This window comes from Talpa occidentalis, unplaced genomic scaffold (assembly GCF_014898055.3).
Source record: "Talpa occidentalis isolate TD23 unplaced genomic scaffold, MPIMG_talOcc4v2.1 talOcc4.13, whole genome shotgun sequence".
Lineage (NCBI taxonomy): Eukaryota > Metazoa > Chordata > Mammalia > Eulipotyphla > Talpidae > Talpa > Talpa occidentalis.
The window spans coordinates 87151018-87164659 of NW_023601322.1; the positions used below are offsets into that span (position 1 = coordinate 87151018).

At 38.1% G+C, this 13642-nt stretch overlaps 1 protein-coding gene across 4 annotated transcripts in view; it reads right to left on the bottom strand.

Moving 5' to 3' along the window:
• The window catches only part of COMMD10 (COMM domain containing 10), a 128036-nt gene that overhangs the window by 103595 nt on the left and 10799 nt on the right, over window positions 1-13642 (bottom strand). The window lies entirely within an intron of this gene.

Genomic DNA, 13642 nt, shown 5'->3' on the forward strand with positions numbered 1-13642 from the left:
GTTCTGTTCTTTCTGGCACTGAACCTTTTAAAGTTTATGGGTAAAAGGGGGGAACACATTGTGGAGACATCATCCCTAACACCATAAGTAAGAAACCAACTCCATGGTGCATATTAAGTAAGGATCCTTGATGTACAGATTTTTAATACTGGTAATAGTAAGCGGAGTGTCTAACAGTAACTACTGTATTCCACGGTCACACGCAACAGACTCTTCAATAAAACAGGAAAAAACACGCCATAACTACTTTTCACATATGCAAGCACTCTGATACATATCACTGTATTAAAAAGCACCTTCTGGGTATTCACATGGACTTTTTAACATTGCTATCACTTCTTTCAACCGATCAGATTCTTATGCTTTAACCACTTAAGATAAATGATGAAGATAGTGAGTTTACAAATTAAAAAATAATCCCACTGTGGTCTGGTCTACGTATAAATTAACTCAGTTTGTCACTCATAGCTACAGTGTTGGGAGAATTAAAAAACACTGAATTTTAAGCTTTTTTTTTAAAGATTTATTTATTTATTTATTTATTTATACATACATACATACATACAAGCACTGGGCACAGTCAGAAGCGCGGGAAGGTGAGAGAATTCACCAGAGCCAGAGCGGAGAGCAGAATGAGGGGAGCAGCGGGCAGCAGGAGAGGTCTGTGCATCATGTGGGACCCTCGCCTGGCGGCTGAGGATCGAACCGCTGCTGCTGAGGCTGTGCACAGCTTTGCAGCCCAATGCTCAAGCGCTGCGCCACCAGGGGAGGCCCAACCTTATGTTTTGCTTGAAGCTTAAGCTGTTACTCACTAGTTATATGACTGTGCTAAAGTCACAATCTTTCAAGATCTCCATTCCTTTATGAAAAATGGAAATAAATCCACCTGCTTTTTTGAGTTACTGATAATGTCTAATAGGAAAATGCACACTTACAGGTTTTGGAAACAGCATTGTAAATATAAGTTACTTTGGCAATTAATTTTTTTCTCTAGTATCTTTTCAATATAGTGGGCATTCTCTGTTAAATTAAATTGAAATTAACAAAATATTCACAATGAAAGATAATCTTTTTTTTTTTTTTTTTTTTTGTGGGACCCTCGCAGGCGGCAGGGGAACGAACCGGCGCTGCAGAGGCTGTGGGCAGCCTCGCAGCCCAGTGCTCAACCGCTGCACCACCAGGGGAGACCCAAAGAAAGATAATATTTAAGATGTATGATTTAAATGTTTGTGGGTTGGCTTTTTAAATTTCCAGAACTTACTATTAAATTCTGTGATTTAAAAATATTTGCCCTTTGTCCACACGAAAGAGTAACTGAAAAAAACAAAAAAAAAAATTGCTAAGTTTATACATAGGCATGTGCCCATACATACACTTACACATAAAATTTCAGAGAAAACGACTGATAGAAACCTCAAATGAGGAAATACAGAGAGGATAACCAGAAATTAAAGAAATTTTACAATTCATTAGAGCAAGACAAAAAAAGCAAAGTCTTTTTTCAGTGAAAGCAGGAGACAAAGAAAGCCCACACTACTTGACATAGGTACTCTATTCCCATGTAAAAATGAAAAATACAAACAACTGGTGAATTATAGTAAAGTTTATGGAGGTTCCTGTGGTGATCGTTGCAACTTTTCTCAAACCTGGGAATTATATCAAAATAAGTCAAAAGTTACAAGGAATTTCTCTAAGAATTATCAAAGGAAACTAAATCTAAGTGAGGAAAGGTTGATTTGGAATGGGATGCTTATACAGTCACAAAGTGTCTACCCACACATGCTTTTTAGTTACAAAAGAAAAACAATAATTATGCTATGGAAAAAAACAAACAACATCTTAGCCAAAAGGTCAAAAATTGACATCAGCAAAAAGTGGCAAACAGACATGCGTCTAGTTATGGCATCCTGTGAGGCCCACATGTCACTTAGGCAATTTCCTAGCCAAAACATCAGGATCCAAATTTGATCATGAAAAATAACAGAAAAATTAAAACTGGAAATATCACATAAAATAAGTAGGATGTAAGCTTCAAACATCAAAGTCCTATAAGGCAAGGAAAAGCTGAGACAAGCAAGTAATGCCTTGCATTACTAGAACACATTATTATATTATTTCTCTGGTCAATAGTAAGTGATATAAACATGAGTAAGAAAAAAACCCTTTGCCAAGGTGAAAATCTTACAGCATATTATTTAATTGTTCCTCTGAGACTCATAACTGAAAAACAAATATGAAAGTCATCAATATTTTAATTACCTACGAAGCAACAAAATCTAGTGTAGAATTTTGCCTGAAGGCAGCTAAACTACATTTGCTTCTATTTAAAACACATTTCTATCCTGTGTATCTCAGACATTTATAAATTAAAATACCCAAGCACCATGTTCATCTAACTGGATTTATTTCATATTCAAATTTAAATCTGAGACCTTATACATCAATCAACCCCCTAGCTTTAATGTCATCAAAACAAGATAAAACCCAAGGAAAATGAGTCACTAATATTTTTAATGTTTTTCAACACATGCCAAAACTGTTAAAATGGTAATTTTTATGCATTTCACTTCTTACCTGACAATGTTACTAAGATGTTAGTTCAAAATACAGTATCTTTGTTCTTCCTCTAATTTCCAAGTAACAACTACAATATAAGCTTAAATTTTTATAATTGCTTCATAAACCACAATTCTAAGCACATAAAAAATTAGTCTAAAGTACAATAATATTTACTCTTCTAAATTGCAACAGAAAAATGTAAAGTTATCGCCAGATTTTAACTCACTAGTTCTCTAAAACAATAGCCACTGTTTGAATGACATCACAAGGCAGGAAATACATCTTAGGTTATAAACTGATAAACAAAAAGTTCCACAAAACAATTTCACCCAGAACAGTATTCTTTCATGTCTTTATGTTCCTTCTTTGTTTTTTTAAATGCTATTTCAAAACCCTCTAGGTTGATTTCATTACCCACTAAATCACCATCTACAGGCTACCTACAGTTTTTTTTTTTTTTTTTTTTTTTTGTTTTTTAATTTATTTATTTATTTTATACAAGCATTGGGTACAGTCAGAAGTGCGGGAGGGTGAGAGAATTCACCAGAGCCAGAGGGGGGAGCAGAGCAGACAGAAGGACCGAAGTATACTGCTGAGGGGAGCAGCGGGCGGCAGGAGAGGTCTGCGCGCCATGTGGGACCCTCCTCCGGTGGCCGGGGAGCAGCCAGGGATTGAACCGGTGCTGCAGAGGCTGCGGGCAGCTTCGCAACCCAGTGCTCAACCGCTGCGCCACTGGGGAGGCCCTACCTACAGTTTTAAAATACTGTTTAAAAATACTGAAGGAATACTGAAGGGTGTTAGGAATTGTGTGTATGGCTATTCATCAAACAATCATTTGCTGATATTATAATAAATAATGAATACACATAAAATTAGAGCTATAACTGCTAAACTGGAATATACTATCCATATTCTGTCATTATAATCCACATTTTATCTTAAAACTGGCAAATACAGGGCCTCCCTGGTGGCGCAGCGGTTGAGCGCTGGGTTGCGAAGCTGCCAGCAGCCTCTGCAGCACCAGTTCAATCCCCAGCTGCTCCCCGGCCACCGGAGGGAGGGTCCCACATGGCGCGCAGACCTCTCCTGCCGCCCGCTGCTCCCCTCAGCAGTGTATTTCATCACACTGCCTGTTCTGTTCCCTGCTCTGGCTCTGGTGAATCCTCTCACCCTCCCAAGCTTCTGACTATACCCAGTGCTTGTATAAATAAATAAAAATAAATCTCTAAAAAAAAAAAAATTAAAAAAAAACTGGCAAATACAATAAGCATTTCAGAAATTCAGTACATAATGAGTCAATACTAGTTAAGAAGTTGAGCACGTATTTAATACAAGAAGAACATGAACCTATTTTTAGGCTTACTTAAATACTTGTTCCACAAATTTTTCTTCAGAACTTGTCTCAATTTTAATAACGCCATCCTGTACAAACTAACGATTATTTACATGGAATTTCCAACTTAAAAACAGTATGTACTGGTATCAAGCAGTGCACATTAAAAAAAAAAACACAAACAACATCTATAAACTCTTGACAAAATAAAAAAAAAAAGCTGAGGTCTCTTTATAGAACAAAAAGACATTATATGGGCTTGTGGTTTGTTTTTTTTAACCATATTTATTTGCTGGCTTGCTCACTGGCTAGTATTTTTAAAGTACTCCCCCCCACCCCATCATCCTTGTGTCCCCATGGCCTTTCTCTCCCCACTCCCTCCTAACCAAAGTCCTCAGGATGTTTACTGAGGCCCACCGGTTTTTGAAAATGTTTTTATATTATTGAATTATGTGCTATGAAAATATCCAATATTTGCTTTTATCATTCTGACTTTGCTGCAAATAATTCTCTCAAATTCCCTCCATCTTGTTGCAAATGGCTGCATTTCACCCTTTCTTATGGCTATATAATACTTTATGGTATGTAAATCCCACATCCTCTTGATCCATTAATCTTTGAAGGAGATTTAGGCTGCTTCCATGTCCTAGCTATGAACACTGTGAAACATAAGGATTTCCATTTGACAGTTTCATATTCTGTAGATATATGCCCATCAGTGGGATTGCTGGATCCTATCATTATTTCCATTTTTCGTTGTTTGAGGTAAATCCAGATTAATTTCTATTAACGGTTACACCAGTTCACATTCCTACCAACAGTGAAACAGGGTTCTTTTTTCTCCACATCCTCTCAAACACTTGTTATTGGAGGATTTTTAATATGTCATCCTCACAGGCATGAGGTGGTATCTCACTGTCGTATTAATCTACATGTCTCTCATTAGACGTGAGAAGGAACAATTTTTCATGTCTTTCGGCCTTCTGGATATCCTCTTCGGTGATCTGTTTACACTGGCTGTCCATTTATTAATTTTATTGGTGAATTATATACATTTTTTATATATCTTGGATATCAATCTCCTCTCAATTATATATTACCTAAATTTTTTCTCCCATTCAACAGGGTATCACTTTAATCATCTTGTATTTTCTTTCACTGTATAGAGGTAATTCCAATTTTTATTTTACTCCTAATTATCTTGCTACAGGAGTTCAGTGACCAAAACTATCTTTGTTGTTAACATCATGGAATATATCGCCTATGTTTTCTTCTATGTATTTGAGTGTTGCGGGTCATATATCTAAATCTTTAATTCATTCAGAGATTTTTGTGTGTGGTACTAGCAAAGTAATCTACCTTCATTCTTTTACATGTAGCTTTCCAATTTTCCTTGCCCCATTTATTACAAAGACTGTCTTTTCCCCATTTTATGCTCATTAGGTGCTAGTGTGTATATGTATATGGTTTTATATCTGGTCTTTCGATTCTATTTCACTGATCCATGTATCTTCTTTTGTGCCAATACCAAATTGCTTTTAATACTGTTGTTTTACAGTAAAGTTCACAGTCAGGTAATGTGTAAACCTCCTCTCTCCTTTCTCTGGGTTGCCTTTGTAATGTGTGGAAAATGAAAACATAATGCAATGCTGAAAACCAATGAACCAAAGAAGATATTAAAAAAAAAATAAAAAATACCATGAGAAAACAAAAATGTAAATGAAATATACCAAAACTAGGGCCTCCCTGGTGACACAAGGGGTTAAGCACCGACTATGAAGCAATCTGCAGCTGCTGCAGCACGAGTTCAATCCCCAGTCAGGGAGCTACCCACATGGCGCAGCAGACCTCTCCTGTCTCACCCACTGCTCCCCTCAGCAGTGTATTTCAGACAATCTGCCTGTTCTGTTCCCCACGCTGTCTCTGATGAATCCTCTCACCCCCCACACCTCTGGCCTGTATCCCAGTTCTTGTATGCATAAATAAAGTCAAAAAAAAGAAAAAAAGAAACAAAAAAGGAAACATTACAACAGATATCACAGAAATACACAGGATAATAAGAGCATACTATAACTACACACCAACAAATTAGACAAACTACAACAAATGGGTAAATTCTTAGAACATACAACCGATCAAAACTGAATCATGAAGGAAGAAAACTAGAGATTAAATTTCTAAAAAAGGAGATTAAATCTCCTAAAAGGAGACTAAATCTGAAATAAAAAATTCAAGATGTTACCATTGGGGGAAACTGAGTAAAAGATACCTGGGATCTCCCTGTGTTATTTCACAATTGTATGCAAATCTACAATTGCCTCGAGACTGTTTTTTTAAATTAATTTATTTATTTATAAAAGCACTGGGTATAGTCAGAAGCGGGGGAGGGTGAGAGAATTCACCAGAGCCAGAGCAGGGAACAGAACAGGCAGACTGACGAAATACATTGCTGAGGGGAGCAGCGGGCGGCAAGAGAGGTCTGCGCACCATGTGGGACCCTCACCGGTGGCCGGGGATAGAACCGGCGCTGCAGAGGGTGCAGGCAGTTTGCAGCCCAGCGTTCAACCGCTGCACCACCAGGGGAGGCACTGATTTTTTTTTTTAAGATTTATTTATTTATTTATACAAGCATTGGGTACAGTCAGAAGTGCAGGAGGGTGAGAGAATTCACCAAAGCCAGAGCGGGAAACAGAACAGGCAGACAGATAAAGTACACTGCTGAGGGGAGTAGCGGGCTTTGCAGCCCAGTGCTCAACCGCTGCGCCACCAGGGGAGGCCCTGATTTTTTTTTTAAAGGGAAGAGGCATGAAGAAGAGAAGAGAAATATGAATAACTATGGAAAATTTGCACATTCATATTTACATCTCATTCTTTAGTATCTGATTTTGGTATTTAAAACAAACCTATTCCTCCACAAGGTTTCTATAATTCTAGATGGCTTTTGCATATTCTCTGTATTCTAAAATTACACATACAGAATGAAGCATGATATACAAACTTTTCTGAATCTGTCACACAGTGAAAGACATTTTTCAATTTGATGTAACCTGCGTTAGGTTAACCTCTTGAAATGTTTCTCATTATAAACCTGTATCATCAGAAAACATTATCTGCTGGGAAATTCAATGACAGAAGATCCTTCAAAAATGGCATGTGTTTATGTATATGTATACAATTAAACCTGCATTTAAGTGGATTCAGAATAATTTTATTTTTCTTTAAGATAGACAAGTTTCCATCATTTCTTTTTAAAAAAAAAAAAAAAAATTATTTATTTATTTATTTATTTATTTATTTATTTATTTATTTATTTATTTATACAAGCACTGGGTACAGTCAGAGGCACAGGAGGGTGAGAGAATTCACCAGAGCCAGAGTGGGAAACAGAACAGGCAGAGTGACAAAATACACTGCTGAGGGGTGCAGCGGGCATGGTAGAAGTCTGTCGCGCCAAGTTTCCATCATTTCTACTATACTATATGGAGATTTATTTCCTAAGGCAATATATGTACAGAGTTTTCCCAAAGGAAACAAGATGACACCACCAATTTAGGAGTACAATTCATTGGCAACATCCACATACCTGTCCACGATAAGAGCACAGATGACTATACCTCAATTGTTCACTTTTTTCCTTTGGAAAGAAAATGCTATAGAATATGAAGAACGTACTTGTGATCAGCCCAAATAGGTTCATTGATCAAATCGGCAAAATTTCAACCATTTGTCAATTAGAAGCCCTCCTGGAGATTCCAGATATTAGTTCTCATTTTTAAGTTCACAGTACCCAATTTATGCAGCTACACTCTAAAAAATCAACTTGCTTGGAACTTAGAATAAATTGACAAATAGAGTAAAATTTTAAGTAGTGATTAAGTCACCAAGTAACTTAATAGAAAGAGTGTAGGGAACCATTCACTGATGAGCTGATTCTAAAATGGAAATGGAAATAAACTTGACCCTGAAAGAGTCAACGTGATTTTTTTTTTAAGTTTAAAGAAGGAGCCAAACTACCTAAATTTAAGACTTATTATTAAGTAACAGCAACCAAATAAACACAGAAAATGATGTTGAATATCCTTATGTTTAATATCCTTACATTATTAATCAGGTGGCTGAAATTTAACAGACTGAAAGTACCAAATGTTAGCCAAAATAAATTGCTGCTTTTGGAATGGGTAAGCACTTTGGAAAACTGGCAGTTTCTCTTCAAATTAATATATTATCCTACAACCTAATCAATCCACCTCTAAGTACTCCCCCAAGAAAAGTGAAAATATAGGTCCAACAAAAACATCTACATGAATGTTAATGGACTTATTCAAAGTGGCCAAGAAATGGAGAAGGCCCAAACACCCATCAACAAGCAACAGGTGAAGGGACAAGCCACATGACAGAATGCCACCCTGCAATAAAGCAACTACCAGTGCATGCCACAACATGGATTAAGTTCAAAAATCATCCTCAGTGGAAGAAGGCAGACAGAAAACAAATACACCTGTATGATTGCATTTATATAAAATCCTAGAAAATGCAATGTATAGAGACAGAAAGCAGATCAGTGGTTTCCCTGGGTCAGGATTCAGGGAGGGATGAAGAGACAACAAAAGGGCATGAGAAAAGATCTGAGTGTGATGAAAATGCTCTGGATCTTGACTACGGTAATAATCTCATGGGTATACATCTATCAAAATCATGGAACTACACAATTTAAAAGAATACAGTTGTTAAACTAAGTGAAGGATAATTCAGTAACATTATTTCTAAAAAGTTTCAATCTGCAAAAAGCTATAACAGAAGAATGTAGAGATGCAATGTGAGAGCATCTTCAATCTGCCCATCCTCTGCTTGTCACTGGCAACATTAGGCTACAAGGGTCCAGGCCCAGGCAACTCTCCTACTTGCCTCCTGGAGAAATGAACTTCTCTGACAAGGCTAAGTATGCAAAGACAATGTGAGGCCCTCAGAAATGACTATTATGCTTTAGGGTATCCGTATTACACAGATGTGAATCTATTAGATTGAATACATGCAGACAGATAAAAATCTTAAAGTTAATACAGGAGCTATCCTGCAGCCAGGAGGCAGCCTACCTCCACGGCACACTGCACAACTCATACCGCACAGGCCCCACTAGGCAGTCCCCAGGGGACATCAGAGATCCAAAAAGGACTGGAACAATGCTACCCTATATCTAATCTGAACAAGAGGTACAAATGTTTAATTACAAACACCACAACTTAGGAAGATGCCCTAACCTATACCCTCAAGTTTAGATACAGGAAAGTCAACCTCCTCTTACTGCTAGGGTGGCATGGAACATAAAGATCTCCTTGACTCAGCACAAATAACTAATTATGGCTTCTTATCTAAAATGCAAGGTGTTGAGGGGAAGTATCAGTGAATCATCCTTCAAACTGTTTACTACCTCCCCTTGTCAAAGATATATGAAGATAACAATACAAGTTTAAGGACACTGTAATGTCATTCAACTAATGCTCTCACAATTGGCAACGCTTGAAAAAAGCACATCAGCTCTATTTAGCAAGAGAACATCTTTGAAACTATGACATAAGAAGCCATTTCTCTAACAGCACACATCTTTGGCATTAGCAAAATCTTTATTTAATTTGTTAATGGCTCTGGTTTTAGCCAATTGTTTATAAAGCAGAGAACACATTTCTATTTCTAGTAAGGCTGATTAAGGGTCCCTTAGATCTAAAATTCTTTAAATTGATCGCTGCATCAACAGCTAATGACATCATCTATTTTTTCCTAGGGAATTTCCATTTCAAGTTTAAGCAAGTCTTTCTATATCCCCACTTTTAAAGGTGAAAAAAGGCAAATGACTGAATGTAGTATTCCAGCAAAACTCAAGAGTCATGAAATAAACACACCACGACTTAAAGACAACCAGATGAAAATACAAAAGCACACTAGGAAATACAAAATGTAATCCACACCCTCCTGTCTTTACTGCTCTTTTCTCTGCCAATCAATACAAATACCCATCTTTGTAAGAAAACCTAATAGACTCAACAACATCAAAATAGCATAATCTGTAAAGCAGGGATAGGTGCAGTTATTCAACAACTATATACTGAGAAATCACTATCTACTAAGGGCCATTTAAAGCAGTGAAGAGACAGTAAGTGAACAAAAAAGTCAAAAATTCCTAGCTTTGCAGAGCTTACAGTTTAGTAATAAAGACAAGAAAATCAATGCACATCTGCAATACAGAATGGACAAATAAGAATAAATATTATGGGGGTCAATGAAGTCAGAAAGTACCACAGAAGTGGGCCTTCTCTGGTGGGGCAGGCGGTTGAGCGCCGCGCCGTGAAGCTGTCCGCAGCCTCTGCAGTGCCAGTTCCATCCCAGCCAGCCAGCAAGGGTCCCATATGGCACGGCAGACCTCTCCTGTCTCGCCCGCTGCTCCCCTCAGCAGTGTATTTCGTCAGTCTGCCTGTTCTGTTCCCTGCTCTGTCTCTGGTGAATCCTCTCATCCTCCCACGCATCTGGACTGTACCCTGGTTCTTGTGTAAATGAATAAATAAATCTTTAAAAAAAAAAAAGTACCACAGAAGTGGGGACAGTTTAACTATGATGATCATAAGAGGAACCAATAGATCTGACATCTGAATAAAAAGCTAAAAAAAAAAAAAAAAAAAAAATAGCCAAACATCTGAACATCCAGAGAAGGGTTCTGGAGCTAAACAGTCTCCAAAGCAGGCAGGTGGAGGACGGTAAGAGATGAATGTCACAGACAGTTTAGAAAAATATTATATAAAGAAGAACTTAATTCTTCTCCATAATGTCTCAGAAATAAGATATATATGCCAATAATATTTGGTATGTAAGTTCTTATATTTAATATAGTATAAACATATGCATGGTGGTGATAACTGGGGGGAAAGGGGGAGGTGCTAATGTTTCCTCAACTGAAAAGTGAATTTATTAAAAACTTTTTAGGGGCCTGTCTGGTGGCGCAAGGGTTGAGACACAGCACTATAAAGCTGTCTGCAGCCACTGCAGCACGAGTTTGATTCCCAGCCAGGGAGATACCCACATGGTGCAGCAGACCTCTCCTGACTCGCCCACTGCTCCTCTCAGCAGTGTATTTCATCAGTCTGCCTGTTCTGCTCCCCGCTCTGTCTCTGGTGAATCCTCTTACCCCGCCACCCCCATCTCTGGTTTATACCCCAGTTCTTGTATGCATAAATAAAGAAATCTTACCAAAATAAACACTTCTTTAAAAAAACATGTTAAGGAACTCGAAATAGATTTTAAGGAGTAAAATTATAGTACTCAGGTTCTGTCTGAAAGGGGATTCATAACTTAATAAACACCCTCTTTACACAGGCATTATAACAAAAATTAAGCAAAAAATCCTATCAGAAGAACACTGCTGACACAGTCAATAGTGATAAAAGAGGGAAGAATACAAATTGAAGTTAAGTAGCGGTGACATTTCAGTTTCAAGTCTCAAAGAGGTTAAGTGTAAGTTTTTTTAAAAGTGAGAAGGGATAAAATTTTAAAATGCCTCAGTCATTTCCTGAAAAAGCTATCATTAAGATCAACTGTCAACCTCTTACTTATCGGGTCTAAAAATAGAAAACAGGGCCTCCACGGTGGCCCAGCAGTTGAGCACTGGACTGCGAAGCTGCCCGCAGCCTCTGCAGCGCCGGTTCAATCCCCGGCTGCCGGTGAGGGTCCCACATGGCGCGCAGACCTCTCCTGCCTCCCGCTGCTCCCCTCAGCAGTGTACTTTGTCCCTCTGACTGCTCTGCTCTCTCCTCTGGCTCTGGTGAGTTCTCTTACCCTCCGGCGTTTCTGACTGTACCCAGTGCTTGTATAAATAAATAAATGAATAAATCTTTTAAAAATAAATAAATAAATCTTTTTAAAATAAATAAATAAATAAAAATAGAAAACAAAAATAAGCTGAATTAAAAATAAGCACCTTTTGCTTTTTTAGTGTATTGTGTAATTAAAGTTGACTCAATTTGGAATGCTCACTGGCAGAGGTTGCACTGCAAGCACCACTCACAGTTCATGTGAGCCAGCCCCTACATTACCATAAAACAAGTCATTGTAAACACACCTTTCTTTCATTATCTAAGTCACTGCCACATATTCTTGTCACAATTTAAGTGACAATATCTATTTTTATGCATGGCTATTTTAACCTCCATATCCTAAGTAGTTATCAGACAAAAGTATTATAGAAAGTGCTACAGCTGCCAGCAGGAGCATGAGAATAAAGGCAACAGGTTTACACACGAGATCTGATTCCTCTCTCAGCTTCATCTTGAACCACTTGGATTAACATGGTAAAGTTACACTTTCTAAATATTTATTTTTTTCCTTTTCAAAGATAAAACACATTACACAAATTTGAGTCATAGCGGGATATGATCACAACAAAATACTTTGACCAGGCCTCCCCGGTGGTACAGTGGGTTGAGCACCACGCTGTGAAGCTGTCCGCAGCCTCTGCAGCGCAGGTTCGATTCCCAGCCAGCCAGGGAGATACCCACATGGTGCAACAGACCTCTCCTGTCTCACCTGCTGCTCCCCTTAGCAGTGTATTTCAGTAAATCTGCCTGTTCTGCTCCCCAGTCTGTCTCTAGTGAATCCGCTCACCCGCCCGTGCACAAAGTGCAGTTACAAACCTGGCAGAATGGCTTTATTAGGAACAACTGACAACGTGAAGTGCTGACAAGATTTTACAAAGCCTGGAACTCTCTAATGCTATTGATGGAACTGCAGAATAATACCAAGGGGAAACACACTGCGATTCATTTTCTGAGGTCTGTATTACCCTCAGGCTACCCAAGGCATCATAAGAAAACTACAGACCAGTATCACTCAGGAACATACATGGAAAGATTCTTAAGAAACCATTAGCCAGGGCCTCCCTGGTAGCACAAGGGTTGAGACGCAACCTATGAATCAATCCGCAGCCACTGCAGCACAAGTTCGATTCCCAGCCAGCCAGGGAGCAACCCACATGGCGCAGCAGACCTCTCCTGACTTGTCCGCTGCTCCCCTCAGCAGTGTACTTCGGTCCATCTGCCTGTTCTGTTCCCCACTCTGTCTCTGGTGAATCCTCTCACCCCCCACCCCCACACCTCTGGCCTGTACCCTAGCTCTTACATGCATAAATAAATACATAAATCTTAAAAAAAAATGAAACCACTAGCCAATCAAACACAACATCTAAAAGCATTAGACAAGAAAGATTTATACCAAGAATACAAACTTCGTTGAAGACCTGAAAAGAAATTATGTATTATAACATATTCATTAGAAAAAAAAGGGAAAATCTGTATGATCTTAACCTCCATTAGGAGTGACTAAAGGTTACTAAAGGGTTTTGTGACGTTTATATTTTTCCCAAAGTATTTATTTTGTTAACTCTTTCATGCTAAACAAATACTGAGTACCTTTTACATGCAAGGCATTGTACTAGTCATTATTACAGACACAAAACAAATTATCTTATTATCAGTAAAAATAATAGCATGGTCTCCACAAAGGAAGACTGTTAAAAGAACAACCAACTCTGCCTTAGGACTCAGAAAAAAGTCTCATTTCTTTTCTTAAATTGAAGAGGCATGATTTTATTTTATTTATTTTTAAAGATTTATTTATACAAACATTGGGTACAATCAGAAGCACAAGAGGGTGAGAGAATTCACCAGAGCCAGACTGGGGAACAGAACAGGCAGAATGACAATATATACT